The sequence below is a fragment of the Nylanderia fulva genome, unplaced genomic scaffold (genome assembly GCF_048542155.1).
Source record: "Nylanderia fulva isolate GAGA-0341 unplaced genomic scaffold, ASM4854215v1 Scaffold138, whole genome shotgun sequence".
Taxonomy (NCBI): Eukaryota; Metazoa; Arthropoda; class Insecta; order Hymenoptera; family Formicidae; genus Nylanderia; species Nylanderia fulva.
In genome coordinates this window covers 178,634-197,497 of record NW_028189601.1, presented here as the reverse complement: position 1 = coordinate 197,497, position 18,864 = coordinate 178,634, and the positions used below count along the sequence as shown (strand labels likewise).

Sequence of the window (18,864 nt, the reverse complement as noted above, 5' to 3'; positions counted from 1 at the left end):
TTATGAGTGGTCTACAATGGCAGCAAGAGTACAAGAGTAAGCAGTAGGTAGTAAGAAGTGGGATTCACTCATTTCGTCAAGAGTAACAAAATGAATAAATCCCATTTAGTACTGCTTAGTGCTTTCCCTTGTACTCTTTCTATCATTGTAGATCACACATTAATTTCATTTCATTGGAGAATATGAAAAAAAAAAGTTTAATACATGAAAATAATTTTTTTTCGAAATTTCGAGCTCTTCACCAAGCGCGCTTGATTGCTCCGAAACGACTACCTGCGTCGGATGGATACCTGTTGGTTTCTAACTTCTCTAATACACTAATAGATGTCGTTAGAAAGGTTTTGTGTTCCATTAGAAGCATTTTCATACAGAAGTACGTTAGTACACGTTAGTATAGCGTCAGTGCATGCACAAAAAGGACAATTTTCTCGCTTGAAATCATCAATCCATCGTTTGTTTTCTGTGTGCAGTGCTGTTTTTGAACAGTTTCTCTGTATTTTTGGAGTGCTATTAAGTAAAAATGAGCGACAGAAAAGTGTATGTAGGCAAGAAAGGCACGAAAAGATCGTATCCAACGCGGCATCGGGGCAATGAGTCAAAGAGACGACCGTTAAACAGATATGAGACTGAGGGCAGTTCGGAAGGAGTCAGTACCTCTGTTAAGAAGTTAAAAGTTTCTGATAAAGATTTCGACATAAATTATGAATTCGTCTATAGAATTATAAATTTTTTTGCCGTTTTCTCTGCGATTTTGCAACTGTAAAGTATAAAACGTGCGATTCTGATATAATTTTTTATGAAAGAAGTCCTCGGGGCTTAGGCTTAAAAATAGTCATCGCTTGCCCTAAATGCCCAGATGTTGTTATTCCAAGTTGTAAATTTATAAGAATGGATATAAAATTAACCGTCGAATCGTCCTAGCTATGCGACTACTAGGAATAGAGCTAAATGGAATTGTGAAGTTTTGTGCTTTCATGGAATTGCCACAACCAATATTTCAATATTTCTACGACAAATTAGTGGATTTCGATCGCAACGACATCAGTGAGAGACGCCAGTATGAGAGAAGCAGCACAGAAAAAGAAAAAGATGAGTGAAAAAAATGGATAATTTCAAGGAATAACTATTTCCAGTGATGGTTCTTGAAGAAAGCGCGGATTTTCTTCGCTTTTTGGAATCACATCATTATTAATTGGCTGGTTTACTGGCAAAATTGTTGATGTTGAGGTAAAATCCAAGTATTGTAAGACTTGCGAGTACTGGAAGAATGGCATAAAACACACGCCGATGTATGTCAAGCGAACCACGAAGGCTCATCTGGTAAAATGGAGGTAGACGCGGTCATCGAGATGTTTAAACGCTCCGAAACTTTGCACGGCCTCAAATACGCAAACTACATCGATGATGGTGACAGCAAAACCTTCAAAGATGTAATGGACGCTAAACCGTACGAAAATTTTGTAGTACAGAAGAAAGAGTGCATGGATTATGTACAAAAGAGAATGGGTACTCGACTACGAAATCTAAAAAAATCATCGAAAAGCCACGGAGAAAAAGGAAATTAACTGCCTTAATTGACCAATTAACAATTTATTATGGCTTGGCAATTAGTCGAAATCCTAACTTCTTGGAAAATATGAAAAATGAGATTTTATTTCATAAGCTGTCAACCGACGAAAATCCGCAACACGAAAAGTGCTCAGAATCTTGGTGTGACTCGAAGAAGACGCAAGCAGTAGATGCCTTGGACGCTTACCATCATAAGCCACCGCTTTCTCAGGATGTATTTGAAGCCATCAAACCTATTTATGAGGAGCTTAGCCGAGACGAGTTGCTAAACCGTTGCTTGAGAGGGTACAGGCAAACTAGCAACAAAAGCTTCAATGCGACAGTGTGGAATTTGGCTCTAAAATCTTATTCAAGTAGCAAGAAAGTCCTAAATATAGCAACGGATATCGCTGTATGCAATTTTAATGATGTACTACTTAACATACTACAGATGAAGATTCTGGATATTGGCGTCCAATCCTACAATTTTTGTGTCGAATCCGATGCCAAGCGAATCCAGTACGCTGAGCGTTCATTGACAGTGCGGCAAAAGAGGCGCGCTCCAGCATTAAATCGTCGAGGAAAAAGATTGAGGATGAATATTTCAATATAGAAGGGCAGCTTTATGGTCCTGGGATTGCATATTAATGGTAAAATTTTTTTAAAAGTAGAATTCTTCATTTTTTCATGTGTATAACACATTTCAAAACTTTCAACGAGTTTTTTGAAACACGATTTTCGAAATCGGCAGCATAAAACGGGGAGCACACACTCTTGCATAAGCGCATAAGCGTAAGCATACAAATCTTGATTGGTCTATAAACGTATGCATAAGAAATTCAACCAATCAAATTTCTTATGCATATACTTATGCGCTTATGCAAGAGTGTGTGCTCCCCGCTTAACTTGAACAATTTTCATTCTTTTCATTTGAATTTTTGACCATATCTTCAAAATAACAATTTGAAGAGAAATACGTAGGGGATTTTTGATAAGTTGATTTAAAAATTATTTATTAAGGGTCGACAGGTCGTCCGGCCAAAATCCGAATTGATGTTGGAGACCTCGCGCGGTGACAACGCGAAACTTCGATTTCAGTGTTGCCAACGCCGAGGAACCAATTCTCGGGTTTTATGTAGTGGTGCATGTCTGTACACGTACATACCCTATTGCATTGCTCACGCGGATGCACCGTAGAGAGATAAAGACCGATAATCACGTGTTCTCCTTGTTCCTCTACCGTGCCGATATACGCGAGATGCGGCCTGAAAATGCTTTCTGGCCTTCCGTAACAGATAAGGCAGTAGCGTAGCAAGGCTGATAAGTACCTACTTTTTGTAAATTTTACATATGCTTATGCACATATGTGCGTATATATAATATATATATATATATATATATATATATATATATATATATATACGAGAGTCACTATTTATATTTCGGGAATAGGAACAAAAACAAATAGTTAAGCTGCGAATATATTTTTATTGTTTTTCAAAGTACTCGCCACAATGATCGATACACTTTTGCATGCGCTTAAACCAATTTTCAAAGCATTTATTCCATTCCAAATGAGGTATCTCCAAAACATGATTTTTGAACGCTTCAATAGCTTCTTCGGGCGATGAAAATCGTTGACCACGCAGTTTATTCTTCACGGATGGGAACAAAAAGAAATCATTGGGTGCCAAATCAGGGCTGTACGGCGGATGACCCATCAATTCGATGTTTTGAGTGCTCAAATAGTCTCTTGTTTGAGCCAATGTGTGAGAGCTCGCATTGTCATGATGAAGAACAATCCGACGTCTCTTGTTTGTTTTCCTTATTTTACCAAAGATTTCTGGCAAACAGATGGTTGTGTACCACTCAGAATTTACTGTTCTACGATCCTCTAGAGGCACTGTTGCAATATGACCAGTTTTTCCGAAGAAACAGGCTACCATTTTCTTTGAAGTGCTTCGTGCGCAAACAACTTTTGTTGGATTTGGTTCATCTTGGAACACCCATACAGTCGACTGCTGCTTACTTTCGGGCTCATACAAATATATCCATGATTCGTCACCTATCACGATTTTATAAACGTCTTTTGGAGCACCGCGATTGTATTTCTTAAGCATTTCTTTGCACCAATCGACACGAGCCTTTTTTTGAGCGATTGTCTAATTATGTGGGATCCAACGCGAACATAACTTTCGCACAGCTAAGTGTTCATGTAAAATCGTATATATGCTGGTGGAACTAATGCTTAGGGATGCCTCAATCTCACAATAGGTTACATGACGATCTTGCTTAATCATTTCGTGCACAGCATCGATGTTTTCTGGCACTACAGTCGATTTTGGACAACCTTCACGAAACTCGTCGGACAGCGAACTACGACCACGATTGAATTCACTATACCAGCGATACACAGTGGTTTTTGATGGAGCTTCATCGCCANAAGTCAAATTAAGTTGATTGACGCACTCTTGTTGTGATAATCCACGTCGAAAGTCGTAAAAAATCATCGCACGAAAATGTTCACGATTCAGTTCCATTTTTTGCCGAGACGAAACTTTCAACTAAATATAAAATAAACAAATAGCGTCCGTATGACAAAATGTTCTGAGTACGTATATCGTCAAAAATGTCAAACTTTACGATGGAACCGTCAGATAGACTCACATGACATCAGTGTTGCCAATTCCCGAAATATAAATAGTGACCCTCGTATATATATATATTGTTACGTCCCTGATCTTTCATCCCCTGAATATCATCCCTTGTGTCGTGGAGCTTCATCGTTAAGGGGGGTTGTTTATTGACAACCGCCCGGTGGTTGTTTTCAGGCTCCATGACAGTTTTGGTCTAGCTGTCATCTCGTACGGACGTGACTTGACCAGAGAGCAATCTTCTTTCTTTCGCGTGTACATTAGTCATTGTATTTCATCATTGTATAAAGGATCATTTCTTCATAAAAGAGTGTATTTATTTCGCGAGCCGCGAGTGAGTGAGAGTGTGTGCGAGAGACGTCTTTTGCGAGAAAGAACGTCCGGAGGACGTAACAATATATATGTATATATATTATATAAGGGATATGTTGATTATTCTTGATTTCTTTTCGATTATTGATGCTATTGTATAATTTGCTCCAAATACTTATAACGTGAAAGAACGTCGAGTAATGTATAATCAATGCAAGGATGTTCAGTATATCAGCCATTAAATTAGAGTTCAAATATATCAACATTAATTTTTTTATAATATATATATATATTGGAATATAGAAAAATTATAAAAAAATATATTTCGGCGATTTAAAAATTTTTTAATATATTGAAAATATTTTTACTACACACACGCACTATATATAAGTGTAAAATAATTTAGAAAATAAATTTAATAAAAATCTACATACCAGCTGTGTGCATGTGTGCAATTGATTTATTACTTGAAATTTATTTACGGAATTATTTTGCACTTATATATTTATAGTGTGTGTAGTTGTAAAATGATTAAAATATTTTCAATATCAAATTTTTAAGTTTATCGCCTATATAAAAAATATATTTCTATGATTTTCTATATTCTAATATATTATAAAAAAATTGATACTGATATATTTGAACTCAAGTTTTTTACGTGATTGAATATTCTTGCATTGAGCCATCATACGTTACTCGTAAGTTCTTTCACGTTATAAGTATTTATGTAGCAGAGAGAAAGAAATGAGAGTTATACAATGTAACATCAATAATCGGAAAAAAATCAAGATAACAGTTGTCATATCAGTGTGTATATATATAAACTTATATATTATATATATATAATACTTCATTTATATATAAAACACATTTTATAAATAAGTGAAATATTATACAGACAATGTACAAGATGTTCAGTTTGTGCCATAACAAGCTTTAATCAATAATTATTATTCCAATCAGTATAATTCACAATTATTTTTATATAATATAATAAGTATTTGAATATATAAAAATATTTTTAAAAATTTGTTTTAAAAATTAATTAAAAAAGAATATTTTAAATATTTTTTATATTTAAAATATTCTTTTTCTCAATTAATCTTAAAAAAAATATTTTTAAATATTTAAAAATATTTAAAATATTCTTTTCCTCAATTTATCTTAAAAAAATATTTTTAAATATTTAAGAATATTTAAAATATTCTTTTCCTCAATTTATCTTAAAAAAAAATATTTTTAAATATTTTTAAATATTTAAAAATACTATATATTATATAAAAATAATTGTTGATTATTATATTGGATTATTAATTGAATGAAGCTAGAGCTTTTAATATGACAGTAGCGTTTTTTTTTTTTTTTTTTTTTTTTTAAGTGGGGGAAACCTTCAAAAGGCATCCCGGTTTTCCGAAGTAGTGTGAGATTCTTACTCACTATAACTCCACTGTACATACGTTACCTGTTACAATATAATGGCGTTGATTCAATGATATCCACGCCTCTTCATTGAAAGTGATCCGCCCTTCAGACATCTCTAAATTTATCTGCAACAAACAACTTTATGCTGCATACATAAATTAATATCAATATAATTATAATAAAAAAATTATTTATTATAAAATCTGAAAGAAAAACAATGTAAATTATATAATATTAAAATATCAATTACTTAAAATAACATTATAACTTTTTGCGCTTATCGGAAACACAACAATAAAAGCACTACAACATATTGTTACATATTCTTATCCGAAAATCGTTATATATAAATATTTAATACAAAATATTTTTAAAAAATGTAATATAAATATAAAAATATAAAATAAATAACAAGAAATGTTAATAAAAGTCTGATATATGCAATTTTTTTTAATGCAATAAAACATAATCTATGAATTATATATTTAAGATTTAGAAAGACAGGGCCAATATAACGAGCATATTAAATTAGTGAGAGATGTAATGTCAACACATAATTGATTTATTTCTTAGTAAATACAATGATAATAAAAAATAAATAAACGTTTCGGTTATTACCTCAGCCTTTGTTGTTAGTAGAACAAGTTGACGGTCCATTCCACGTCATCAATCCTTTTGAACATTATTAGTTAAAAATATCGTCAGAACCGCTTGATATGAGAATTGAAAACAATTAGATGTTATCCAGCATCAAAAAGTTAGTCCCCATCATCAAGCATATTTCCGAGTAAGTTCGTCATTGTAGTATATTTCACCGTGATTGTTTAAATTGATGAGTAGTCAAGATTCCGCCAAGTCAATGTGTTCATTATCCAGAGTCACAATATGATGTGTTTGACACTTTGTAGTATGTTTCACCGTGATTGTTTAAATTGATGAGTAGTCAAGATTCCGCCAAGTCAATGTGTTCATTATCCAGAGTCACAATATGATGTGATATAATTTTATAATATTACACGAGCCTTGTCTTTAAATATCTAATTGTATTCTTTATTAAAAATTATATATTTGATTGTATTTTCTTTTTGAGATCTTTGTTATTTTAAAGTTTTTGCAGTACGATTACTCATCTCATGTGTGGGATAAAGATATATAATAATATGTATACAATGTACAGTAAACAATAGCAAGCAATGTACATATAAACATACATACATTTAAATATCTTTTCTATAATTTGAAGTTAATAAAAACTTAAATTTATGTAATTGCTATTGTTTCTATACATATTTAATAAACAACACGAATTAATATAATTCGAGTGGATCGTTATTTAAACTAAGTTAAATAATTGCGTCGCAAAGTGACCTCAGCCATATTATGGGAAACCATACTTGTACTATAAAATATTTCTTATTTTATATGCAACTTTGTTTATTATGTGTTTTTATACTTGTATCTTGTAATTTGTTATCTATCTATTACTAAATATTTTTGAAAATAGTACATTGCAAAACAAAACCTATCTGATATATTAACACTTTGTGACGCAATTACCTTAGTTCAAATTGCGATCTAATAATTTGCAATGCACTATTTTCAAAACAAAAGTATAACATAAAATAATTGCTGCAATAAATTTAATATTACATATATATATATATAAAATATAGAATGGGTCCCTCCAACACCCATTCTCGTGAGAACACAACCAATATTCTTTTCTCGTCTCCGTTTTTATATGTTATACTATATGTTCTATACAATGACGATTGCAGATAACTTCTACCATCTTATTTTATGATTGCTTATTTTTGCATAATGGCAGTAATAAAAGCTTACAAAGATAATAAAAAATATTAATTCGGGAAAGGCAATAATTTGTTACTTTTTAGAATTTTAATTAAATGAAGTCTCATGCATTTAATGTTACTGGAATATTTTTCATTGCAAGGATTTCCTTTCAAGGCTACAGTTGTAGCGAAAGCCGCAGCATAATTCCACAAGAGGTGCAATCCGGTTGTATTTGCACTTCTTCGAAAATTATATCATATTTGTTGATCTTAGAATAACGAAGACGAATATATTCTTTTTCTTTAGCAGCCAATGTTTCGTACGTAGTGCCAGATAAGCTGTTGTACACGTGAAGTTTGGTGCCATCAAAATAAATACATCGCCAATGATCTGTGCAATTTCCGCCAATAATTTGTAAGCTTTTATTGCTACGACTAGCTTCAATTATATGCGGGTATTCTATATATAACACACTTTGTATTTCAAAGCAAGAAATTTCTCTTATTACGTAAAAAATAGATCTAACGATTCATCATTTAATTTACTCTTTATGGGCAATACATTTTCTTCACTAATAAGAGCGAAGATATTATCTAACATTTTTCGTTGCCTTTTTATATCATCCTCAGTTAGATCTCTTTTTTTGTTTGAGTAATCAGTTATAATGCAATCGTCATCTTGCTCCATTTCTGAAATAACAACAGTGGTAGTAGTGTTTTCAATAACACTGTCCACTTTTATGTCATTTTTTTAGCCGCTTGTGCTTCGATGACATACTGCGGTTCTCGAATAGGGATATTTCTTGCCACTCTACTATTTATTATTTCAGGAGCCAATCTTTGTAGAATTGTATAAGCAGTGATAACATTTTTGTTTCCCAAAATCTGTTATCACGTTCGACAATCGTGTACTTTGTCAATCCAAGGGGTGTCCACACAGCAAAAATGTAATAATTTCTTGGGGTTATGTGGAACTGTCCCTGTACTTGACAGTAGTACAGGTGTCTTTGATTCATTCGAGTGTCATCCGTTTTATCAAATAGTAGGTATACTATGGGAGTTCTAGACCAGAGGCAATGAGGGGGGGGTGAGGGGCGGGGAGAAATCGGGGGCGAGGGGGGTGACGTCACGCGTCTTATCAGCAGATAAGCTTATCTTATCAGCTCAGGTTACCTGATAAGGGGCTCAGGTTACCTGATAAGGGGCTCATGTTACCTGATATGTTTATAAACAAAAGATAAACATATATCTATTACAGCGATATCTATTACAAGATAAGATAAGCGGCATCTTTGTAAGATATCTATTACAAGATAAGATAAGCGGCATCTTTGTAAGATATCTATTACAAGATAAGATAAGCGGCATCTTTGTAAGATATTTATTACAAGATAAGATAAAAAATTCTGGTTAATGAAATTCTAAAAATTATTAAGAACAAAAGGGCTGCCGCCGTTTCTTTGGCGAGCGCCGACAATTCTATTACTAAGGGGGTTGCGTTTCTTCCCCCCATACGTGACTGCTGATCTATACGTTATCTGTATATTTCTAAGAAATATCAGCGGGGAAAGTTTGCGTCATCGGGGCGAACGCGTCGCGACATGTCTTTGCTGTTTGTGACGTGTTTTCGCCGCTTGCGACGAGGTGAAATTTATACCAGGAAGGTAACGGGCGGCTTTATCTATGTATTTCGGAAAATTATTAGCGGGTAGATATCGCAAATATTTCTTGCAAATTAACAATCGTTCGTACGTTGAAGAACAAAAGGTTGATCGAGATATATAATGAGGATTGATGCCGCTGCCGGGTCATAGTACGGTGACCACGCGAGCGTACGCTCTCCTCATTAGGGGTGCACGAAAAAAAAAGTTTAGTGATCACAAGTAGTATTACAGTGTAAAAAAGTGAATTTTTTTTTTTACAAAAATGGAGAACGCGGAGAATGTTGAGCGCAACCTGTTGGAGCGTTCCCCTCAAGTCGCCACCTTGGGTGAATATTTCGGATGGCTGCAAGAATGCGAAGAGTTTATTGAAGAGCTGGAAGAACGCAGCCGTGCCAAGCGTCCGCGTATCTCGATTGGACATAGGCAATCTCTGGTGGCGAGAATAGCGCGACTCGAGAGTGCAAAGGTGCGCTTGCAGGGACGGTATGTCGGTGAATCCATGCTTAGATTCAGTGGCGGCGGCGGCAATAAGGCACAAAGGACTCGTTTGGCGCGAGATCGATACGGCGTTCGATAGCCGTATACTGACCGGTGCGGTAATTAACGCAGACTATATCGAACCGCGTCAATTTTTGGAAAATGCCGCAGACATTGTAGTCGAGAACGTGGAGAATGTGCTGCAGAGACACATCAGTGTGAAAGTGAACACTGTTTTCAACGGTGAGTTTGTGTCCGGTGACAAGCGCGCCAATAAAAGTATCAACACGAGAAACTTTGAACTCTTTCGCACGTCTGATGTACGCGAGTGGTACGATAACCGCGTTATTGAGCCCACACTAGTATCGCTAGAAGAGTTCCAGGAACGCGATAGTGGCTGGGCATTGTCGCGGATAATCGATTTAAGGGGATGCCGGAGCGTTGGCCGAACTCCGACGGGTTAGCGCCCTCATTTGAGTGGAACTAAAATTGTCGATAATTACCGACAATTTTAATTTCGCTATTATCGACAGTAATATATATATGTCAAAAAACCATTTTAGTATGTTCAACATATTGAAATCAGACAACATAATATATTTTTACTGTCGAATCATCTCGCACACGCATCTAAGCGTGTCAATGACAGTAAAACATACATAAATGTGTCTCTTTATGACATAGTTGAACACAATTTCAATATTGCTCTTTTATATATTTTGATGATATATGCATATTTTCATGTATTTTTCAAAGGAAATATACAATCTACCATATATATATATATACAAGGTGGTTCAAAAGTCCGACAACGGTCAATTATGTCCAAGAAATAGTGGTCTTATGAATAAAATATAAAAATTGCAGGGTTCAACCCGGAAAAAATTTTTTATATATAATTATATCTAAATAATTATATAATTATACATAATTATATGTGAAATATGTTCATTTTATATATAATTAAATTTATTTATATATAAATTATGAAGTTCATGTATAATCTCATGTCAAGTTATATATGAAACATTAGATATATTTATATATGTGAATACTTATTTATTATATATATATATATATAAATTTATATAAGTATATGTATATAAAAAGCTCTTTTATCTAATTATATATAGACATATTTCTTTTGCAATTATATGTATAATTTTATATATTTCTATATAATTTTATATTGTTAAATATAAAAATTGTTTCTAGGAAAAATAAGATATTTTATGGTGACCTTGACTTTGACGTAGGGGTCAAATTTAGAGGTCATTCCAAGATCAACTTTTATTAAACAAAATCCTCTATTTTTATTAGATATTCTTGTAGCTTATCTCGAGAATTTTCCAAAACACTAATAAAATATTTTTTGATGTACTTATTGAGTTATAAAGGTTTGAAGTAAACAATTCTTTTATAAAATTGACAATATCTTGTAAAACATTCAATTTTCGTTATACATTTATACTTTTTATGCACGGAATAATGAGACCAATCAATAGGTGCAAAGAAAACACAGTTGCAAAAGACGTATGTAATTTTCAAGAAGCAACTGCCCAGCAAACAACTATTATAATTGCTATATAACACGTAATTAACGTGCATGTAACATGTAACATACACGTTAGTTGTAATTTCCCATTTATGTATTCTATTATTTATTGTAATTATATCCTAGATAGGATAGTGACTTAGCGAAAGATTATCTTTCGGCATCCTACAATATCGATGCTATCTGGGATGTAATTACAATATATAAATAACATGTCATATTACAAATGTTACATCTATGAGTGAGAAATTACCGTATATGTTACATGTAACATGCACGTTATATAGTATTATATACATGTAACATAGCAGTTATATTTTGTTTGCTGGGTGCATTTTCTTTATACCAAATTGGTCTCATTATTATGTGCATAAAAATAAAAAGTATGATAACGTAAAATTGAATATTTTACAAAGATAATTTTATGTCAAACAATTGCTTCAAATCTTTATAATTCAAAAAGTACTTCATGAAAAAATGTTTTATTATAATGCTTTGGAAAGCTGTCGAGATAAGCTACAAGAATATCTAATAAAAAATAAAGGATTTTAAGTTGACCTATAAATGATCTCAAAATCTGACACCTAGGTAAAAGTCAGCACCTTTAGTATTTTTTTCATAAGACCACTATTTTCGGAGATAATTGGCCATTGCCAGACTTTTGAATCACCATGTACATATTATATATATGTTTATGCATAGATATATGCATCTATATACGAGGATGGTCTGATAAGTACTTAGCCTCACCGCCCGATGGTGCCAGTATCGCAAGAGAGAGTTACTATCGTGTAATACATTCTCGTAGACGGCTACTGTCAAAATTTCAGCCGAATCGAACTCGTAGTTTTGTTTTGACCGCGTGTGGAAGCGGGCGTGTCCGCGGATTTTAGAAAAATGGAAAAAGAGCAATATTGGTCGGTGATTCGATTCTTGTTTTTGGAAGGGAAATCGCGCAGCGAAATCAAAGAGCGTTTGTATGCTATGTACGGTGACTCTTCTCCTTCGATGGCGACCGTCAAAAATTGGTTTAACGAGTTTCAACGTGGTCGCACGTCGGTTTTCGATGAGCCACGCCCAGGTGCCCCGAAAATGGCTACCACGGAGGATAACGTGACAAAAATCCACGATCTCGTATTGGCAGACCGCCGATTGAAGGTGCGCGAGATAGCTGAAACAGTAGGCATCTCAAAAGACCGCGTGGGTCATATCCTGCATGAAATTTTGGGCATGAGAAAGCTGTCGGCGCGATGGGTGCCGCGTTTGCTCACTCCGGACAACAAGCGCAACCGCCGTCGCTACGGCCAAATTGGTCGAATTGCACTACGAACTGCTGCCCCATCCACCGTATTCTCCAGATTTGGCCCCGTGCGACTTTTTTTTGTTTCCAAACTTGAAAAAGTCACTCGCCGGGCAGAAATTTGAGTCGAATGAGGAAGTCATCGCCGCCACGGAGGCCTACTTTGCAGACCTCGAGAAAACGTATTTTTCAGATGGGTTAAAGAAGTTGGAGCATCGCTGGGTCAAGTGTATCGAGCTAAAAGGAGACTATGTTGAGAATTAAATCGCCACTTTTTCAAAATTTTCGTTTTTCTTTTGTAGGCTAAGTACTTATCGAACCGCCCTCGTACATGTATATATATGTATATATTTCTTACATATATAAATGCATGCATAAATGTATACATATATACAAATACATATACACATACATGTATACACATACGTGTATGGTATAAGCATACGTGTATGGTACGTATATTGATATTACCTGTAATTTTTTATAAATTACAATGTATGCAGTACGCACAATTCGCTTTTCTCCTCTTATCAATAATTGAGAAAATAGCAAATATATTCAAATAACCAGCTGTACATTTTTATATAATATAACAGATTATTATATAATATACAAAACATTTTTATGCATATATAGAATGAAATGGGCCCCTCCATCGCCCATTCCCGTGAGAACGCAACCATAATATTGTATATGTATTTTTTTTGTCTCTCCGATTTTTGCAAATGAGACATTTGTATTAGACACTTTTTTGCAACTATATTTATTAGAATTACACATTTCTAGTATAATGATAAATTTTTATTAGTTAGGAAAAGGCGACAGTTTATTTTCTGCTATAATTTTTAAGAAATGTTGTCTCATACGTTTAACATCAGCAGAATATGTTTCATTACAAGGATTTCTTCCTAAAGCTATAGTTGTAGTAAATGCGGCAACAAAGATTTCACAACATATACCATCAGGTTGTGTTTGAACGTTTTCAAATATTATATTATTTTTATTTATTTGTGGATAACGGCGATGAATGTAATTTTTTTCTTTAGCCTTCAATGTTTCGTATGTACAGCCAGATAGACTGTCGTACACTCGAAGCTTGGTGCCGTCAAAAGAAATACATCGCCAGTGATTACTGCAATTTCCTCCAATAATTTGTAAGCTTTTGTCGTTACAACTTGCTTCAATTATATAAGGATATAAAATATCTTTTTTAATAATCAGAACGCACATGCAAATCGTTCTGGGAGAAGATATTTTAGAAACAACTAACAGACGAATAAATCGTCTCTGATATAAAATATCTTTTTTTAATAACCAGAACGCACATGCAAATCGTTCTGGGAGAAGATATTTTAGAAGCAACTAACAGACAAATAAATCGTCTCTGATGTAAAATATCTTTTTTTAATAACCAGAACGCACATGCAAATCGTTCTGGGAGAAGATATTTTTAAAACAACTAGCAGACGAATGGATCGTCTTTGGCATGAAATATCTTTTTTTGTTACTACTGCAACTTTATAACTATTATTATTACTATTGTACTATTGTAACTACTATTTATTATTATTATAATATTTCTACTACTAACAACTATTTAAAATAAGCAAGAGACTGCTTTATTTTTCAGAAATTGTTACTTTTAGAAAATATGTATATATTTGCGCCCCCGTGTTACGCCCCTGGATCTACATCTTTGTATCGAGTGATACTTTTCGCGGGATCAACTCTTTACGCCTCCGGGAGATCGTCGTCAAGGGAGTTGTTGTTAAACAACTAAGGGTCTTCTTCTGTTTTCGGGAGACATGACAGATTTGGTCTAGCGGTCGCATCGTGCGGACGTTTTCCGAGACCGGAGCTTCTTTGCATTACGAATGCACTATTTGTTATATTTCATTGGTTTCGTGTATTGGATCCTCATATTAAAGTTCATTTCCCTATTACGCGAGTGTCTTTATTTCGCACGCGAGTGAGAGTGACTGTGTGTGAGTGACTGAGCGAGAGGCGTCCCGAGGACGCAACATTTTGGGGGCTCCGTCCGGGATAAAACCGAAAGAATCGCATCTTTCCTGAGTGAACGCCAAAATGACGACTCAACATTCGCCGAAAGCGACGCGTTCCCGAACAACGATGAAGGAGATAGATGAGACGGATGCGTTGCAGACCTGCACTGCGAGAATTACGAGAAATGCGGGCCGAACGAGAACATCAGCAAGCTCGCTTTGAGGCTCTTCTCCGAGAGAAGGACGAAACAGCTGCACCAGCTCGAATTGAGGATCTCCTCGCAGTAAACTAACCAGCTAAGTCCTTCTAATATAAGAGCTTCCGGGGATACGCGACTAAATTTAAGCTTGCGCGAGTACCGCGAGTGCCGCGATAGCCGCGAGTGCCGTGATAGACGCGGGCGAGACGACCGGTGACTTTCGTGCGAATACGGGCTTAAAACTGAAACCTGATACATTTGATGGAAGGGTTCCGCTGCGGGAGTTCCTCTCCCAATTTCTTTTGATAGCCGTTGCGAATAATTGGGATGAGAAAGCAAAAATGATTACTCTCGTTGCAAATTTAAGGGGAAAAGCTCGGTCCGTTTTAGAAAATGTTGAGAATTTTAAAGAATTAACGTTCGCAGAATTAAAATCAAAATTATAGAGTATTTTTGAAAACGGAAACTTGACGCAAAACTATTACTATCTTTTTACGACACGGAAACAAAAATATGGAGAGGATTTCGCTTCCTTTGGAGCCGAACTTGAGAGACTGTCGCGTCTGGCTTACCCCGAATGTCCATAATGCGGTCCGCGATAAAATAGCATGCGCGCAATTTGTCTCGGCATTAATAGACGGGTTTGTCAAAAGAACCCTTCAACTGGAAGGAATTACATCTTTAAATTTGGTTATAGAAAGAGCTAAGGCCATAAAAATAATTCAGGGAGATAGTTTTGAAAGAAAAAGAGACAATTTTAGTAATAAAGGAAATTACGGGAAAATAAGTCAAAATTATCAAAAGAGAGAGAGGAGCGACGTGCGAACCGATTCCGAAAAAAAGAAAAGCGAACGGTTTAACTCGAAAGAGAAAGCGCAAGCGAACAACTTTTCGGCCAAAGAAAAAGAATGTTGGTCTTGCGGGAAGATCGGGCATTTGCGTTTTCAATGTCCTGAGGCGAAGGAAAACTAGAGGTAGTTGAATTTTTCGGGGAAAATTCAACTCTTACAGAAAACGCCCCGACGTCCAATTTTGTTGATCTCATTGATTGTAGTGTTAGAAGGATTTTTAAGAAAGATTCTTATTCGTATTTTGGTAGATTGAATAAAAAGGAGTGTCTTTTTAAAATAGATACAGGCTCTGATGTTTCCATATTAAATAGCAGATTAGTGGGAGAAGATCTTGAAAAGATTCGAGTCAATGATATTAATTTGAAATATCCGACGAAAGAGAAATTTTTAATTGAATTTTTAGTGAAAACAAAAATTGAAATCGGAAATTATTCGGTTGAAATTCCGTTATTAGTTGCTGAAATTAATGATCAATGTATTTTGGGAATGGATTTCCTTAAAATGATTAATTTGGAAAACGTTTTCGATAAAGTTTTTAATAAATCTACTTTTGACAATAAAGATTTTCAATGTTCAAGAATAGAGAATTTTCCAAAAGGAATCCCGTTTATTTTAAAAGAACTTTTCGAAAAGAGCTCGATTCATTTGCAGAAAAAAACAGAAAGAAACCTTTATAAATTTTCTAAATGAATTTCAAGATCTATTCTCCTGTAATATTGTTGCTGGGAATTGCAATATTATTGAACATGTCATAAATGTAAAAGATTCTCTCCCCATAAAACAGGTACCCCGTAGGATTCCTTTTCAGATGAGGGATGAAGTTGATAAAATAACGGAAGAGATGAAAATAGAAGAAATCATAGAAGAATCTCAAAGTCCTTGGGTTTCGCTGGCTGTTATGGTCAAAAAGAAAGACGGAACACTGAAATTCTGTGTTGATTACCGGAAACTTAACACCATCACGGTAAAAGATTCCTATCCCTTCCCTCGAATTGACGACATTTTGGATCAGTTATCAGGTAACACTTGGTTTTCTACGCTTGATTTAAAAAGTGGTTACTGGCAGATAAAGATTCGTCCTTCAGACAAAGAAAAGACAGCTTTTTCTATCGGTAAGGGACTTTGGCAATTTACAATCATGCCCTTCGGTTTGTGTAACGCTTCCGCGACGTTTCAGAGACTTATGGAAAAGGTTTTAAACGGATTGATTTCGAAAAAGTGTTTAGTTTATTTAGACGATATCATCATTTTTGGAAAAGATTCTGTTGAAATGTTTCAAAACCTTAAAGAAGTATTCTTGCGACTACGGAGAGCAAATCTTAAAATTAATCCAAAGAAATGTTTGCTTTTCCAAAGAAACGTAAAATATCTTGGACATGTAATTTCCGAACAGGGCATTACCACCGACCCAGAAAAAATAACTGCTATTAAAGATTGACCAGTACCACATACTAAAAAACAATTGCGTAGTTTCTTAGAATTTTGCTCGTATTATAGGAAGTTTGTTAGAGGGTTTTCTTCAATAGCTAAACCTCTTTTCGCCTTAACAGGAAATCAAATTAAATTTTTTAGAACGACAAATGTGATAGTGCTTTTCAAAACTTGAAATTAATGTTATCTTCCCCCCCCAGTGTTATCTTTTCCTAAAGAAGAAAGTCAATTTATTTTGGATACTGACGCTTCAAACTTCGGAATTGGTGCAGTGTTGTCACAGATACAAGATGAGAAGGAAATGGTTATCGCGTATTTTAGTCGAGTTCTTAGCAAAACGGAGCGGAATTATTGTGTAACTCGTCGAGAATTATTAGCAATTATCAGTGCTATTAAATTTTTTCGACATTATCTTTTGAATCGAAGATTTTTGATTCGAACTGATCATGTTTCCTTAAAATGGCTTATGTCTTTTAAAGATTTGGAAGAGCAACTAGCTCGTTGGTTGGAAAAACTCCAAGAATACGACTTCAAAGTACAACATCGAAAAGGAGAATCTCACAAGAATGCCGATGGATTGTCCAGACGACTATGTGAGACTTATGGGTGTGGATATTGTGCCAAGGTCGAGATAAAGAGTACGTCTGAAAACGAGAAAATGGTTGCACGACTTATATTCCAAACAGAAGATCTGGGAGAATGGCGTAAAGATCAAGAAGAAGATCCTGACATTGCCATTTTTATTCAAGGAAAAATGAAAGAAACACGACCATCTCGTTCTGAATTCGTGACTCGTGACATTTCTGCTCAAATTTATTGGACTTATTGGGATGCATTAAATCTTCAGAATGGAGTCCTTTACAAGAAGTGGGAAGCTCCGAATTTGAAGTCTAGTTTTCTTCAATTGATTGTTCCTCGAAAGCGAGTTAAACAAGTCCTTGAGGAAGTACATGATTCTCCGTTCGGAGGTCATTTTGGTGTAAACAAAACCTACAAAAACGCTTTTATTGGGCGACTTACAAGCAAGACATTGAAAATTGGTGCAGATCTTGCAAGGTCTGTATTTCTAAGAAAGGCCCCACAGGAAAAGGAAAATCTCCTATGCAGATCTATAATGTCGGAAGTCCTTTTGAAAGAATTTAAATGGATATCCTAGGTCCACTTCCAATAACTTTTTCTAGAAACAGATATTTAATTGTCATCATAGATTGCTTCACCAAATGGGTAGAAGCTTTTCCCCTGAAGAATATTAGAGCAAAGACAGTGGCAGAAATCTTCATTTATGAGTTTATTTCAAGACATGGAGTACCTTTAGAAGTACATACCGATCAAGGGAAGAATTTTGAATCGAAACTGTTCGCTGAAATAATGAAGCTTCTCGGAATTAGGAAAACGCGGACTACTGCGTTGCATCCTCAGTCTGATGGTCAGGTCGAACGACAACATCAAACAATAATCAATTATCTAGCAAAGTATATTTCACAAAATCAAAAAGATTGGGATCGGTGGATTCCCATGTTTCTTCTAGCTTACAGATCTTCAAAGCACGAAACGACTGGAATGACTCCTGCGGAATTATATTTCGCTCGAGATCTAAGACTTCCAGTGGATCTATTGCAAGGAAATGTTCCTAGATTAGAAGAAAAAGAGCCGT

The 18,864-nt window shown here is 34.8% G+C and overlaps 1 pseudogene; it reads left to right on the top strand.

Moving 5' to 3' along the window:
• Positions 1–520: 520 nt before the first annotated feature.
• LOC146724327 (uncharacterized) lies at positions 521–2,196 on the top strand (annotated as a pseudogene).
• Positions 2,197–18,864: the final 16,668 nt, after the last annotated feature.